Genomic DNA, 16,513 nt, shown 5'->3' with positions numbered 1-16,513 from the left:
TGTACAGCAAAGTGAATCAGCCATATATAAACAAATATCCTCTGTTTTTTGGACTGCCTTCCCATTTAGGTCACGATAGAGCATTGAGTAGTGCTATACAGTTGGTTTTCATTGGTTATCTATTTTATACACCGTTGCATTTGTTGTTCAGTCACTAAGTCATGTCCTACTTTGTGACCCCATGGACTGCAGCAGGCCAGGATTCCCTGTTCTTCACTGTCTCCTGGAGTTTGCTCAAAATCATGTCCATTGAGTCAGTGATGTCATCCGACCATCTCATTCTCTGTCACCCCCTTTTCCTCCTGCCCTCTATCTTTCCCAGCAACATGGTCTTTTCCAATGAGTTGACTCTTCGCACCAGGTGGCAGCTTCAGCATCAGTCCTTCTAATGCATATTCAGGATTGATTTCCTTTAGGATTGATTGGTTTGATCTCCTTGCTGCCCAAGGGACTCTCAAGAGTCTTTTCCAGTAGTACAGTTGGAAAGCATCAAAGGGCTCAGCCTTCATGGTTTAACTCTCACATCTGTACATGACTACTGGAAAAACCATACACAGTAGTGTATATATGTCAGTCCCAATCTCCCAATTCATCCCACCTCCCTTTCTTCCTTTGGTGTCCATACATTTTTTCTCTATCTGTTGTCTCCATTTCTGCTTTGCAAATAGATTCATGTGTACCATTTTTCTATATTCCATATATACGCATTAATATACAATACTCATTTTTCTCTTTATGACGTACTTCACTCTGTATGACACTCTCTAGGTCCATCCACATCTCTGTAAATTGAACAATTTCATTCCTTTTTATGGCTGAGTACAATATACAATATTCCATTGTATTTATGGGTATCTCTTCTTTATCTGTTCAGTTTTAAAATATAAACTATTAGAAACTAATGAGCTGACTTTTCTATAAGAAGATGAACCAGATACAGATTTTAGTTCATGGCTGAAAATTGAAGTAGACATTCCTACCCACAATATACTTTCTTTTCCTTTCAGTGGAAACCCTGCCCTCCCCGTTGTTTTTTTAACCTTAACGAACACCTTTTTTTTCTGTACTTATGGTGAAACTACCATTTATAGTCACACAACTATTCCCAGAGATAGAAACACAACACAAGCTACATCAACCATACTCACCCTTGCGGGATTTAAATAAGAGCAAAGATCCATATGCAGAAGGTGTCCATGACTGGATGATCCAATGGAATTATTAAAAATAGAGTTCTCAGGTTCCTGAAGCTGAAAGCCACAGGGATATTCTAGAGCTTATCTTTCATTTTGTCAAGCTAATCTAGGTTCTGTACATGGATCTCATTTTCTTGCTTAAGTTATAGCTCCTTTTGCTTTCGTCAAAGGGTGATGTATCTCCATGGATTCAGGGTCCATACTGAATTTCACTCATTGTTAGATTCCCTGTGTTTGGCTCCACTGAGTTCTTGGTAGGGATTCAACTATATGCTGAATCATGAAACAATAGGATGAATAAGTTCACCCAATGCCTAAAAATATTTCCTGCCTTTATGATTTAACATTTTAGGGGCTTCCCTGGTGGTCCATGCTTCCACTGCAGGGGGTATGGGTTCAATCCCTGGTCCAAGAATTAGGATCCCCCATGCTGCATGGTGTGGCCCCGGAAATTTAACATCTTAAATCTAATAGTTGAGGTAGTTCTCATTAAACATCTATTATTAAAATAATGTGACAATTCAGTTCAGTTGCTCAGTCGTATCCAACTCTTTGCAACCCCATGAATCTCAGCACGCCAAGCCTCCCGGTCCATCACCAACTCCCTGAGTTTACTCATGTCCATCGAGTCGGTGATGCCATCCAGCCATCTCATCCTTTGTCAGCCCCTTCTCCTCCTGCCCCCAATCCCTCCCAGCATCACAGTCTTTTCCAATGAGTCAACTCTTCACATGAGGTGGCCAAAGTACTGGAGTTTCAGCTTCAGCCCTTCCAATGAACACCCATGACTGATCTCCCTTAGGATGGACTGGTTGGATCTCCTTGCAGTCCAAGGGACTCTCAAGAGTCTTCTCCAACACCACAGTTCAAAAGCATCGATTCTTCAGCAATCAGCTTTCTTTATAGTCCAACTCTCACATCCATACATGACCACTGGAAGAAGCATAGCTTTGCCTAGATGGACCTTTGTTGGCAAAGTAATGTCTCTGCTTTTGAATATGCTATCTAGGTTGGTCATAACTTTCCTTCTAAGGAGTAAGCGTCTTTAATTTCATGGCTGCAATCACCATCTGCAGTGATTTTGGAGCCCCCCAATATAAAGTCTGACACTGTTTCCACTGTTTCCCCATCTATTTCCCATGAAGTGATGGGACCAGATGCCCTGATCTTAGTTTTCTGACTGTTGAGCTTTAAGCCAACTTTTTCACTCTCCTCTTTCACTTTCATCAACAGGCTTTTAATGTGACAGAGATGAGTATTAATATGAAAATTGGATTTAAAAGGGCAGAAAGTTTTGACAAAAATTTTAAGAAATGATTTTTGTGTTGCCCATTATATGTCCTAATAGAATTAAAGTGCAATCCCTACTTACTCTTTGATGAATAACATTTTAACATACTTATTTTCATTCTCATCTGTGCACATTATTGATTATCTGCACAAATTGTTTTTCCACAGCCATCAATTCATAATTTAATTTTGTAAAGCACTGCTATGGACTGAATGTCAGTGTCCCCCTTGCAAAATTCTTATGTTAAAATTTAATTCTTAATATGGTATTTGGAAGTGGGGCCTTTGGAGGTAATTAGATCATGAGGGTACAGCCCTCATGAAAAGGGCTAATGCCCTTATAAGAAAAGGCCAGAGAGCCTCTTTCTACGATATGAGGATACAACAAGAATGTAGCCATCTACAATTCAGAAGAGGGCTCTCAACAGAATCCTTGATCTCAGACTCTCAGTCTCAAGAAATAAGAGAAATAAATTTCTGTGGTTTATAGCCATAGAGTCTATGGTACTTTGTTGTAGCAACTCAAATTGCCTAAGAGACAAATACAAAGGCCAATAATTACCAAATTCGGTAGATATGCCTCTCAAGAACTTTGTAGGCAGTAGATGAAAATCCATTTTCATATTCTCAACTTTTTGCAAAAATTGATCTGCCTGAAAATAGGTCTCGGGTCAAGGCATCAATTTAGTTTATTTTTTCCATTTCCTTCTAACAATAAAATTTCCCTCATATTACAGAAGAAAGGGCCATGTTTCACCCAATCCAAATCTTAGGGGAAAGTATCTGAAAACTTCCTCAACTGAATCAACATAAACTTTTGATAAGACTTTGATAAGGCTTATCTTTCCCTTTCTACTATGTTTTTGTCTTCCAGACACACTGGGGCATTAGAAATAGGGTATTCTGCCCATGTTGGAATATTCTGAAATCAGATATATACGTAGAGTTGGGTTAAAGAAGAAGTGACAATCATCTCTAAAGATCTATTTTCTTCTATACCCCTAATTCCTGTCAACAAAATTGTGGATGCTGAGGAAGATCCTGAGAAGAAAGCAACAGAAGTGTGCCAATAATAAATACTAAAGGGTATTGTAGGCTATTTCTCATAGAAACTCATAGAAAGGCTGTAACTAATTATGTCAAAAGTCTATTTCAGAATTAAAAAGTTAAGATTTGTAAACATGCATGGTCCCTTCCCTCTCCCTATCTGGTTTCCTTTTAGAATAACTGAGTCCACACACCAGTAGTTAGGGCAGAGCAAAATAACATGAAGAGGGGAAACAGGAGCACATGCCCAGTGTTGAGTGTCTGTCTGAGCATCATTAAGAAGGTGTCTGAACAGTGGCCAGGGCTTCCCAGGTGGTGCTGTGGTAAAGAATCTACCTGTCAGGCAGGGAGACACAGGTTTGATACCTGGGTGGGGAAGATCTCTTGGAGAAGGAAATGGCAATCCATTCCTGCATTCTTGCCTGGAAAAATCCCATGGACAGAGGAGCCTGGTTGGCTACAGTCTATGGGGTTACAAAGAGTTGGACAAGACTTAGGACTGAGCATGCATGCATGCTGCATGGTGGGCACATGTGGGGTGTTGGACCTAAGAGGTGTGAGATGCTTATGGCGACAGGGCAGTGGTTATGGGAAACTGTCCATAGGCAGGATTGATCAGATAAGTAAATATTTTAAGGGTGATGGAATCCATGTTTCTCACTGTCAGAGGAGAGAGTTATATATGCATATATATTCATATATATTATACATCTGGTTTCCCTTGTAGCTCAGTCATAAAGAATCTGCCTGCAATGCAGGAGACCTGGGTTTGATTCCTGGATCAGGCAGATCCCTTGGAGAAGGAAATGGCAACCCACTCCAGTACTCTTGCCTAGAGAATCCCATGGACAGAGGAGCCTGGTAGGCTACAGTCCATGGTGTTGCAACAGTCAGACACAACTTAGTGACTAAACCACCACCATTATAAAATTAATATAAATTAACCACCAATAATATAATAATTTTAACCACCAATATTAAAATGTATATTTCTAACTAAATTGTACTTTCAAGGTTTACCTATCCATTTCTGTAAAATACTAAGTTTCTTTGATCAATAATAAGCCAATAATAATTGTAATGATAACTTAATCCAGATGAAGGAAGAATAGCACTTAGGTCCTCTGGTCACAGAGAATATAAAAAAATTAATTTCAATTTATATACCTAATTTTATAGCAGAAACATATAAAATGTGATCAATAAAAGACCGTCAAGCATAAAAATATATTATGTTAGGATAAAATTCTGTAGGAGAAATGGAATGGAAATATGAGTTCAAGGAGAAAATGGGACAATGTAAAATTTCTGGTTGTTAAAGAAGAGCTTATTCATGGATTTTTAAAATGAGGATGGTGGGCATAAAGTCACTATAGCACTTAAATTATATTGATTAGAACGTTTGAAAGGATGACAATATGATTTCTATATCAAATGTCAATAATTAAAATATGCTGAAAGTCACATCTTTTGATATTATTTTACCTTATGATGAAAACGTTTCACTGTTAATTTAAAATGTGGGAAAAAGGTAAAATAGTTTTTAAAAAATATCAGAGGTATGCAAGCAATCCCTAAGTGTAAATATTTCATTTGTCTTTTCCAACTAGAAAAACAGAAATTCACAAAAATTAATTAAGGTTCACAAGTTCACAATAGTAAATGATGAAAGCAGGAAGAAACTCTTTGACTCTGATCTTCTAAAGTTACCACTGCACCTTCAATTTCCCAGATTTTCCTCACTTCACTTCACTTCCTGGCCTGTTTGTCTTTCCAACTGTTGGCCTGGCTGACCCACAGGAACCCCAAGATGACCCCCGATGCTGGAGTGCAGACTTGTAAAAGCAAGAGCCACACAGAGGCCCCTACTTGCCATACACTTCTCGTGAGTCCATGTGGGCAGATGCGTCCATGACTTCTCTGTAAGCTCCACCACGTCCACCTGCCACAGTGCTTCAGGAGGCCTGGTTGTTGGCTTTGCTCAGTGGTCTTCTGAGTTTCCCTTCTGTGCCTTCACTTCCCTAGCTCCTCCCATAATCATGTAAAGCTTAATCAGATTAATAAATTTCCTACTCTAACAGTATGCATGAGGCTCTGCTTCTTGATCAACACAATTATTTTTACCTAGAATAATTCCAGAGTAACAGGATCTTAGTATTAGCAATCTAGAATGGGTTCTTTGATCTGGCTGGATTTAAAGACCATCATGATCTTGTTTCCGGGAAGGCGATGGCACCCCACTCCAGTACTCTTGCCTGGAAAATCCCATGGATGGAGGAGCCTGGTGTGCTGCAGTCCGTGGGGTCATGAAGAGTCAGACACAACTGAGTGACTTCACTTTCACTTTTTACTTTCATGCATTAGAGAAGGAAATGGCAACCCACTCCAGTGTTCTTGCCTGGAGAATCCCAGGGATGGGGGAGCCTGGTGGGCTGCTGTCTACAGGGTCATACAGAGTCAGACATGACTGAAGCGACTTAGCAGCAGCAGCAGTATGATCCTGTTTCCAGTTGCAAATAGGGCAGTGGTAGTCCATGGCATGCAGTGGGAAAACACTACCTATATTAAAAAAATTTTTTTTAGTTAATTTCTTTTTGGCTGTGCTGAGTCTTTGTTGCAGTGTGTGGGCTTTCTCTAGTTGCAGCAACTGGGAGCTACTCTCTAGTTGAGGTGTGCAGACTTCTCATTGGGATGGCTTCTCTTGTTGCAGAGCATGGGCTCTGGGATACACAGGCTTCAGTAGTTGTGGCACATAGGCTTAGTTGTGGGATCTTATTAATATTAATAGTTCCTGGATTAGGGACTGAACCCATGTTCCTTGAATTGGCAGGCAGATTCTTAACCACTGGACCACCAGGGAAGTCCTCAAAGAACACTACTTAAAAGTATCACCTCTAGCCACCTGGAAAGACCTTGCATATCCAAGTGGCTCCTGCCATAGGACAATTTAGTGGAAATAACTGTGAAACTACCATGGATTGATTTGGTTGTTTCTAAATGTGCTGGGCAACATGGAAGCGGGGAAAATGGGATTAGGGTTTTAAATTCGTAACTCAAGGTCTTGGTAAGGAATTGAAAACTTCTAGAATAGCCCTTAGGTGACTTATTTCTAAAAACTAAAATTGTAGTCAAAGAATTGAAATTTCTAAAAACTAAACCCAAAATTCAATCATGTGGATGGCTGAACTGCAAGGCAAATTTAATTCTAAGTTCTCAAGGTCTTTTAGAAAATTAATTAGAAATTAATTAGAAAAGAGTGAGTTTCTGAAATTTGGGAGGAGGGCACATACACAAATTCCAAGAAAGCTGAGGATTTTGAAGACCCAAATTCTACCATTTTCTTTGACAATCAAAGTGAGATTTCTACCATTTTCTGAGATTAGTTACCTTTTGTCTGAAGAAACTGTAAAAGATCTCTTATTTTCAGGGCATTACTATCATCCTTAAGCCCTACTCCCATCACCTCTCATTGGTTCTAACTCTACAAACAGATTCAAATCCCAGATGACTCCAGAGGTTCAGCTACAGAGTATGACCCATGAGGATGTCCTCCTAAGGGATAGGAGGGAGAATAAAATTATTTTTTATTATAAGGAATTTGCACTACTTGTGAAGCAGTATGGTGTTATTTGAAAGTGGTCTTGAATTAGTTGTAAATGTGTATTGCAAGTTCTGGCAAAGCCACTAAACAGTGTAAAAGGAAGAAGTATAATTGATAGGCTGAGAAAGAGAAAATGGAAATTCATATGAAATATTCAATGAAAACCTCAAAAGGCAGAAAAAGAGTAGAGAACAAAATAGGAACAAGGATCAAGGATAACAAAGAGAAAACAGTACCTATACTAATGCTAATCAAAATAAAGCTGTAATAATTTCTGAAAAAGTGGATTTTGGGACAAAGAAAGTTATCAGGGATAAAGAGGGACATTATATAATGATTAAGTGGCCAATTCTCCAAGAAGGCATAACAACCTTTAAAATGTATGTACCTAGCAACAGAACATCGAAATACATAAGGCAAAATCTGATGGAGCTGCAAGAAGAAACAGATGAATCCACTACTATACGTGGCTTCCCTGGTGGCCCAGATGGTAAAGAATGCAATCTGGGAGACCTGAGTTTGATTCCTGGGTCAGGAAGATCCCCTGGAAAAGGTAATGGCTACCCACTTCAGTATTCTTGCCAGGAGAATGTTACGGACAGAAGAGCTTTGTGGGCTACAGTCCACAGGGTTGCAAAGAGTTGGACATGACTGAAGTGACTTAGCATGCAGGCATGCACTTTTATAGATAGAGGCTTCAACATCCCTCCATCAGAAATAGGTAGATAAAGCAGACAGAAAGAACATAGTTGAACTCAAAAACATTGTCAATCAACTGGGTATCATGGACAGCCATAGACTACTTCATCCAACAACAGCAGAATATACATTCTTCCCAAGCTCACATGGAACATTTGTCAAGATAGACCACATTCTGGACCATAAAGTTCATCTTAAACGTATTTATAAAGATAGAAATATTACAATGTCAGCTCTCAGATCATGATGAAATTAATAGAAGTCAAAAGCAGAAAAACAGCTGGAAAATTCCCAAACACATGGAGATTAAACAATATACTTCTAAATAACATTTGGGAAAAAAAATAAATAACATTTGGGCCAAAGAAAAAGATCTCAAGAAAAATTTTTAAATATTTTGAAGTAAATGAAAATGAAACTACAGCTATCAAAATTTTGAGATGCAAAAAGCAATGTTTAGTGGGAAATTTATAGCATTGAATGCATATATTAGGAAAGAGGAAAGTTTATAATCAGTCATCTAAGGAAACTAGAAAAAGAGCAAATTAATCCAAAATAAGCAGAAGAAAATAAATAATAAAAATTAGAGTAGGAATCAATGAAATTGTCAGCAGAGACAATCAATGAAATTAAAAGCTGTTTCTTTGAAGAAATCAACAAAATCTACAAGCCTCTAGCCAGGTTAACTAGTTTAAAAAGAGATGGTATGCAACTCATTAACATCAAAAGTGAAAGAGGGGCCATCACTACAGACCTCATGGGCATTAAAAAGATGACTAAAGAATATTACGCCTCATCAAAAACATAAAGAAGGCAGGAGTGGTAATTCCTACTGTATCCCCATTTCACTTGCCTATGTTGACTATGCAGGACACAGGTAAATCCTCAAGAATGACAATAGTATATTGTGAGCTTAATAAGATGATGATTTGAATTAGAGCTGCTGTACCACGTGGGCTTCCCTGATAGCTCAGTTGATAAAGAATCTGCCTGCAATGCAGGAGACCCCAGTTTGATTCCTGGGTCAGGAAGATCCCCATTGCAGCACATCAATACATCCCTGGACACTGCAGCTATTAATTTCAGAAAGGCAGTTTGCTTTCACCTAGAAGGGTCAGCAATAAACAGTCACTGTCCCACCCACTTATATCAAGTCTTTAGCCCTTGTCTTAATCACAATCCAATTAGGAGAGACCTTTATTGCTTCTTCATTCACATTCACCTATTCACATATTCTTCATTCACATATTCATTCTTCATTCCTGATCCACTACATTGATTGTTATCATGTTGATTTGACCTTATGAAGAGGAAATTAAACTTTTCTAGACATCCCATTAATCACATGTATGCCACCTTGATGGATTTTTTAAGGGGGTGGTGATCAAGGGTCAAGAAAAGCAGGTTGCTGCATCTGATTCCTCCTACCTCAAGGAAGAAGCACAACAGTTACTGAACATTTTGGATTTTTAAGGAAAACAAGTGTCTCATTAGGGTTTGATACCCCAATATGTTTACTGAATAACCCAGAAGCCTGCCAGTTTGATAGGGTTCAGAGCAAGACAAAGTCCTGAACAGCTTCAGGCTGTTATTATGTAAGTGACTTTGCTGCTGGGTTCATTTGATTCAACAGGTCCGATAGTGTCTGAAGTGTCTATGGACAACAGAAATGCCCTCTGGAGCCACTGGCAGGTCTCTGAAAGTGAGTCACAGAAAAACCTATAATATTTCAGAGCAAAGCCATAATTCTCTGCCTATAACAATTCTTTTGAAAGACTTTTGTCTTGCCTCTGGGTCTCATGGAAACAAAACATTTGACTGCGGCCAGCAAATTACCATGCAACCTGAGCTGCCCATGGAGAACTGGGTCTGACTCATCAAGCTATGAAGTTGGACGCAGAGAGCTGCACTCCATCATCAGTTGTAACATGTATATATCAGGCTCAAGAAAATCTTAAAAGCACAATTAATTTCTAGAACCAATTCTCAGATTTCTGCTACATTACGTCCTTTCACAACCTACCACAATTTTCTGGAGTCTGATGACTTAAAAAGAAAAAGAAAAAAAACTCAGCCTGCTGTATAAAGAGTATTGCATGATATGGTGACACCACCTAAAAATAAATGGCTGCAACAGTACAGCCCATTTCACAACTGAAAAATGGTTTGAAAATAAACCCTCCAAATGGACAGAACTTCAGGCAATGCACCTGGTGGTTTGTTCTTCCAGAAACGAAAGATGACCAGAAATACAGATCTTCATTGAGTGACAGGTATTAGATGAGAGTTCACTTGTACAATCAGTTAGTTAGAAGAAAAACGATTGGAAGACTGTTGACAAGAGGTCTAGGGCAGAGGTATGTAGACAAGCCCTGCCACATGGTTATTAACTGTAAAAGCATTTTTTTTTGTTGGTGTTTCATATTAATGCTTCCCAAAGACCAACTTCAGCAGAAGATCTCAATAAATAGCCTCTTTTCTCAGCTATTCCTATTGTCAATCCATGAGTTCACGGACAAGATGGTCATGGTGGCAGGAATGGAGATTATATGCCTGAAAGTTATTCACCTTCCTGTACCTGTTTTCTCATATTAAGATAGAGATTATAAAAGTACCAACCCAGTGGGGTTGTGAGGGCAGATGAAAATACACATGAAAGAACACAGAACAGTAAGCAACACATAAAAAGTGACTAATAGATACTGAGTGATTTTCTATCTATCTATCAAATATGTATAAAGCACTGACTATACTGAAGGCCCTGTGTGAGGATGTTGTGAACTAGACAGTCAAAGTCCCTGTTTTCTGAAGTTGACATTCTTGTGGAGAAGGTTTTCAACCGTTCATTACAGTAACTGTTATTTAATGATCATGTCATAAATGCTAGCAAAATGAAATTCAATACTCTAAGGAGGCAAAGAACAGGTTGAGATGTTTTCTTTCTAAAACAGATAGCTTAACTAAGCCTTAAGAGAGACTGTTGTTAATCATTCCTGTTATTTTGACAAGCAACTCTTGTCCTGTCTACAAACCATCTATTCTAGGTTATTCCTTTAGAAAAATAAAACACACAAAATTACCCCGCCTCTATCCTTAAGAGCCCCTACTGTCTGCTCTTTTTAATTTCTCAGAAACAACCAACTAAACCTACCCTTTGCTCCTTCTAAGTTAGTTCTGTAATCATGATGTTTTCCTCAAATTAAAGCTTTGATATTGTGTAAATATTGACCCGAGATCTAGAAATATCTTTTAGAAAAAAGAAAAATTATATGGTAGGTTGATATGCATTATACATAGTACATATTTATAATATATTTTCTAGAAATAATCTAGAAATGCATTAAATACAGTGAGGCAACCCTACACAGTAGCAAATGTGCCAATAAAATTCAGATTTTATTGAAAATCCATTTGCTTGCACAATCTAGCTCCTGCACTTGGTCAACCTCATAGGAATATTGTGTAGATAAAATGTAGATGAAAATATTTAGATTGGTGATCAGCCCATTGTGGGTACTCAATAAAAATTCATTCTATTTCATTTGTGAACATTAGTTTTCCAATGTTCATTCATTTAGCAAGTATTTATTGAGACTCTACTAAGTGGCACATACTCTGCCAAGAATGGTGCGTACACTGGTGAGACAGTCAAGGTTGTTGATGGCAGGGAAGTTATCAGGTATGTGTGTCAAGTGAAGATAAGATTCAGCTAGCTAGATTGTCCAGTGGTCACATGAGATAATGTTTGAAAAACCAGCAAAGAACTATGCTAGTTCATTTTCAGACCTCTACTTACCAAATAATTATGTTCTGATTCCAAGATGCAGAAATGCAGAGAAAAGTAGGTGGGTAGAATTCTAACCTATTCCTTAATTTCTGTGTGAGCATATAAAGTACCTTAAAGCATTGTATTACACTTTTCTTGGCTCGGAGCTTGTATACATGCTAGAGGGCTAAGCGGCTTACTGAGAAATGGCAGATAAGAAATCTAGGTAAGGAACAGATTTTCAGGCTGTTCAAAGAACTGATACAGAAGAAGCAAAAACCCCGGAGACATGAGAAAAGAGTATGGGATTTTGAGATTCTAGAATACCGAAGGCAGAAGGAGGAAATTCTGAAAAGTTAAACTGGCCCTTGGACCTTTCCAGATTAAGAATCATTAAAATGGTGGGGAGTAACAGGTAGAGAAAAGACACAGTATGTCTATAAGTGTGACTCTCTGAGACACCTACCAATGTAGAAGGGGCTCATGTTATTACTTGTCCACCAAGTATTCAGTGAATATCTGAATATTCACTGGAAGGACTGATGTTGAAACTCCAACACTTTGGCCACTTGATGCGAAGAGACGACTCACTGGTAAAGACCCAGATGATGGGAAAGATTGAAGGCAAAAGAGGAAGGGAGCAGCAGAGAATGAGACGGTTAGAGAGTATCACCGACTCAATGGACATGAATTTGGGCAAACTCTGGGAGATAGTAAAGGACAGAGGAGCTGGGGTGCTGCAGTCCATGGGGTCACAAACAGCTGGACACGACTCAGTGACTGAACAACAACAAGGCTCTCTGATTGACCAGTCACTATCATCACAGTAACTTTAAGGATGGGAGGAAAGGAACATTAGTATTCTCTAATTTCCTTGACATTTACTTATATTTTTGAAAGACAGCATAGTTAAATTTGCTTTAAAATTTTTTAATTGATATTTTTGATGATGATAATTGTATTTGGAAAATATTATATGCTCATTGTTCAGAAGAAATTTTTCTATTGCTTCTTGACATGAGAGTGGTTGGCACAAATAAATAGTGTGGACTGAACTGCTCGGCTTCACAAAAGTAGGAGGTATTTGATATTTGAAGAGGAAAATCCTGGAGGGAGAGAAGAACTGGAGAGGCTGGCCTCCGTCAGGGGGAAGAGAAACATATATAAGGTTGGACATTTTGGGTGTCCACTGGGGATCCTGGAAGGTATCCCCTGTAGATAAGAGGCCTATTGCAGTCTACAGGCTTTAGTCTAAAGTTTTTTTCTTTAACATTAGGAGCATTTAATAAACATGATTGCTATGTCATCACAGAAGCTGAGAGGCTAGTGTTACTGTGGTTCTGCTAGTAAGAAATAGAGCAACTCCAAAATGAATGAATACAGGAATCATCACCACCTATTGTCACCTGCCCTGTTATATTTCTGTGGCACTGGAGCAGACACTGCATATGTACTGGTCACTGAATATATGGTGGACACTGTGTATGTACTGGACACTGTGTATTTAGTGAATAATGCATATGTGCTCACGAGGTTGTGTCACTCAGATTCTGTCAGGGTGGGAGGACCTGTGTTCCCAGCTTCTGGGAATGTCACCAGTTGCTTTAGGAACTGCCTTCAGCTAAAGAGAGCTCCTTTCCAAGGTTGTGCCCCCCAGCCCCACCACCAGCCTTCGGTCACCCTGAGGGCAGTCCATAGCCAATGGCATGTTGCTACTGAGCTCTGAAAGCCTGGATCTTCATCCTAATCTTGGGACAATTCTAGGGGCAGTGTGGGCTCTAGATATCCTTGTAGGCTGAGTCTTTGGTTTTTTAAAGATTTTTAATTGGGGACTAAATTGCTTTACAATGTTGTGTTGGTTTCTGCTGTAAAACAACATGAATGAGCCATAAGTATATATTAATATATATCTCCTCGGAGGCCTCATGAGTCTCCCACCCCCCAACCCCGAGTCTTTGGTTAAGGTTGCATCCCGAGCAAACTTCTCCCTCTGTCTGTCTGTTTGAATCCGCTGGCACTTATCCTCAGACTCTGTCCTAGTAAAGTCCCATGCTGGTCTCTCTCTGTCTGTCTTCCTGGATCTCTTCCGTAACAGGTAGAAACCGCAGAACCTGGTGGTGGTGGAGAGGCGGTGTGGATAGACTTTATTTCAGACTAGGGCTTTTGTGGCTCTCTAAGGATCATCCTGGCCCAAATCAGAGGTTTTGGGTATCTAGGTTCAGACGCTAATCAGAAAATGAAATGTTGGAAAAGCCAGTGAATCAGAAACAGAGATGGAGTCTCAAACCTTGACATGGGAAGTAGGGTCAGATCATGAGAATGAACTAAGGTTTAGCACAGGATTGTGAATTTATAAGCCAGAGTATTCAAAACTCAAGTGTGAATAAGGAATGCCAAGACTATTAAACAAGAAATGACAAAACTCTTGAATCTTTTCCTTCCTCTTGGAGATAATCAGAGCCATCTGTTCCACCATTTTTAAAGCTGCTTCAAAATAATTACATCCAGGCCTTACCTAAAATTGTACTTTATTAAGAAAAAGATTTACATTTAACAATGGTCTCTACTATTGGGTCACTCTTCATTCAACAGCAATTTTTTTTTTTTTTTTAATAAGCATTCTTGCTTGCCATGTCTGTATGTGTAAAGTGAGTGCTAGGTTGACATTATAAACTGGCTTCTTAGGAGAAAGAAAAACTAAAGGAAAAATAAGTGCAATTTTTTTAATTTTAAAGAAAGAATAAGAGGAAGCATTTGTGATTTAAGGTATTTTTGGTCAGGTCCAGGGCCAACATCTGAAGTGCCTTGCTATTTACTATGTGATAACTAAACAATACTAACAGCAGTCTCAGGATATAGATATACACACACATATATAAAAATATGAATATATATATATATATATATATATATAATTACTGTCTCAGATACAATCAGAATAGCCACCTTAAGCAAACAAGAAATGGCACATTTTACATTTTAATTGGGCAGAAGTAATTATCAACAAGCTAACACCTTAGCTGGGCTGAACTTGTCTGATAAGCTCATTTCTACTTACACCCTCTGCCAATGGAGCAGAAGGTGCTCAAATATGGAAAAAAAAAAAAAAAAAAGAGAAGCACCAGGCATTTTGACTGTCATTTATTTACTGCTCACAATTTCATTCTCATAAATCTATAGGGAAAGCAGTCTGCCATTTTTCAGATGGAAAAACCAAGACTAGCCTCTGAGCTAGTGAGAGAGCTCTGAGGTAGGCCAAGGTATAAAGCAGAGAAACAACTGTCCTTGTGGGGTGCTATGGTTATGGACAGCTCAAGGTAAAAACAGTATCCCTAAAAATGGAGGCCAGAAGGATTGGGTGGGAAAGGTTCATGAAAGAAAAAAAAGAAGACAGGATGGTACTCTGGAAGAAGAATGACTCTATAGTACAAGCTGAATAATCACGGGTAACCTGAAACTCTTTTGAGTCTTGGTTTTCTTTTGTGTGCATGCTAAGTCGCTTCAGTTGTGTCTGACTCTTTGGGACCCTATCAACCGTAACCCACCAGGCTCCTCTGTCCATGTGATTCTACAGGCAAGAATACTGGAGTGGGGTGCCATGCCCTCCTCCAGGGGACCTTCCTGACCCAGGGATTGGACCAGGTCTCTTATGTCTCCTGCACCAGCAGGTGGGTTTTTTTTACTAGCGCCACCTGGGAAGCCTAGTTTTCTTTTGCCTCTAACATCAGAGACTGGTTCTGAAGACCAGGAAAAACATGTGAGTAAAACACGAAGCAGTACCTGGCACATGGCAGGTCCTCTTAATCCTTGTTCCTTTCTTCTTTTATTTTCTTCCCTTCCTCTCCTTCACTCTCTGGCCCAAAAGCAGTCATAATTCTAACAGGGGGGCAGGAAGTCAAGGTTAGTTAAGACAAAGCTCATGAGGAAGGGGAGAATCGTAACTACAGTCATTCTTTTTAAAGATATGACTCAAACTCTATTTACATTTTATATCAAAAGTTAACGGGAACTTGAAGGCTTGAGTACTCAAACCTGCTTTTAAAAGACTCCCAATTTTTTAAAAAAGAGAATGTGTGGAATTCTTGACAGTTCCCACAGTGGGACTTTCAAATGTTTCCCAATAACTGGAGCCCACAAGCTCCCCTTTTCCCAACACATTATTTGTTTCCCAGGAACTCATAAGATTGCAGCCATATGGGTGCATGTTTTAAAATCCCCTCATCCCACCCCACAATCTCATGTTGACCAGCCTCCTTTCTTTCTCCCTTCCAATGTCAACCCTTCTAGTCCTCTTAGGTCCAGCTCTTTGAAAGAAGAACAATCTCATCCACTTTTACAGCTCTAGAAGGCCGGGCATAGGGCCATGGACACAATGTGCACTAAACAGAAGTTATTGACCACATACGGGTGGACTTGGAGGTCTCAGTCACATAGGGGTGGATTGGGAGGTCTCAAGCCCATGTATTTGTATTTTCAAAGTCACAGCAGAACTGGGGATTCCCTGGCGCTCCAGGGGTTAGAACTCCAAACTTTTACTCCCATACAGCCTGGGTTCAATCCCTGGTTGGGGAACTAAGGTCCCACAGTCAAGCAGTCAAAAACAGAACAAAACAAAACAGAGCAGGGGGATTAGGACACAGATGTTGAAATGCAGGAACATAGCCATTTTTTCAAGTTTTGGTGACTTCCAAACATGCTTTATGTAAAAGAGAAGGCCTCAAGGGAAGCAGGGCCAAGACTCAAGCCTTAATCAGATTAGAAAGAGGACAGCAAAACAGGCAGACAGCTTAGACCGTCTGGTGGATGAGGGTCAGCTGGGCTGGAGGCAGAAGGCTTTGGGTACACCCTGTCATCTGGACCTTCATGGCTCTCCCTTTAGAGACTCCAGTTTAGCATCTTCTCCCTTTACTTCCT

At 39.4% G+C, this 16,513-nt stretch overlaps 1 long non-coding RNA gene across 1 annotated transcript in view; it reads right to left on the bottom strand.

Annotated features, from left to right (window-relative positions):
- LOC139186905 (uncharacterized) overlaps nucleotides 1-16,513 on the bottom strand; it is a 52,529-nt gene that overhangs the window by 29,097 nt on the left and 6,919 nt on the right. The window contains exon 2 of the long non-coding RNA XR_011570586.1: nucleotides 15,380-15,475. This is a non-coding gene — a long non-coding RNA (uncharacterized lncRNA). The remainder of the gene's footprint in view (nucleotides 1-15,379; nucleotides 15,476-16,513) is intronic.

This window comes from Bos indicus, chromosome 14, assembly GCF_029378745.1.
Source record: "Bos indicus isolate NIAB-ARS_2022 breed Sahiwal x Tharparkar chromosome 14, NIAB-ARS_B.indTharparkar_mat_pri_1.0, whole genome shotgun sequence".
Taxonomy (NCBI): Eukaryota; Metazoa; Chordata; class Mammalia; order Artiodactyla; family Bovidae; genus Bos; species Bos indicus.
The sequence above is the reverse complement of the archived record's forward strand: the minus strand, read 5'-3'. Positions and strand labels throughout refer to the sequence as shown.